At 51.0% G+C, this 443-nt stretch overlaps 1 pseudogene; it reads right to left on the bottom strand.

The window, feature by feature from the left end:
• Positions 1–337: 337 nt before the first annotated feature.
• LOC128036989 (28S ribosomal RNA) overlaps positions 338–443 on the bottom strand; it is a 3218-nt pseudogene continuing 3112 nt past the window's right edge.

Raw genomic sequence — 443 nt, 5'->3', positions numbered from 1 at the left:
AGCTCCCCACATGTCCAAACGGGGAGCTTTTTGTGCCGCTTATTCCACTTAGTGACTTAGTGTTTTTAATCAAGATTTTGCTGCTGGCCCAAAACAAATACAAGAAGTCAATGTTGGGTCCATGAAACATGGCACGATGGGGCGAAATTGAACAAGTCCCCTGAGTCACCCACAAGGGGGAGCCGCACCAGACCAAAGAAAGGCCCCTCACAGCCATGTTCCACGATAAAGGTGACGGCCAGTGTTTAACTAACTCCTTACATACCAAGTCCCCACCGGGGACCCTGTGGTGGTCGTGGCAAATGTAACTAGGGGGATGGATAGGCGATAGGAGGGATTAATCGGGTTTATTAAAGGGCTGAATTCAGGATCGTGGCAGCAAGGCCACTCGCCACTTACAACACCGTCGCGTATTTAAGTCGCCCCGAAGGATTCTACCCGCC

This window comes from Gossypium raimondii, unplaced genomic scaffold (assembly GCF_025698545.1).
Source record: "Gossypium raimondii isolate GPD5lz unplaced genomic scaffold, ASM2569854v1 Contig00153, whole genome shotgun sequence".
Taxonomy (NCBI): Eukaryota; Viridiplantae; Streptophyta; class Magnoliopsida; order Malvales; family Malvaceae; genus Gossypium; species Gossypium raimondii.
The sequence above is the reverse complement of the archived record's forward strand: the minus strand, read 5'-3'. Positions and strand labels throughout refer to the sequence as shown.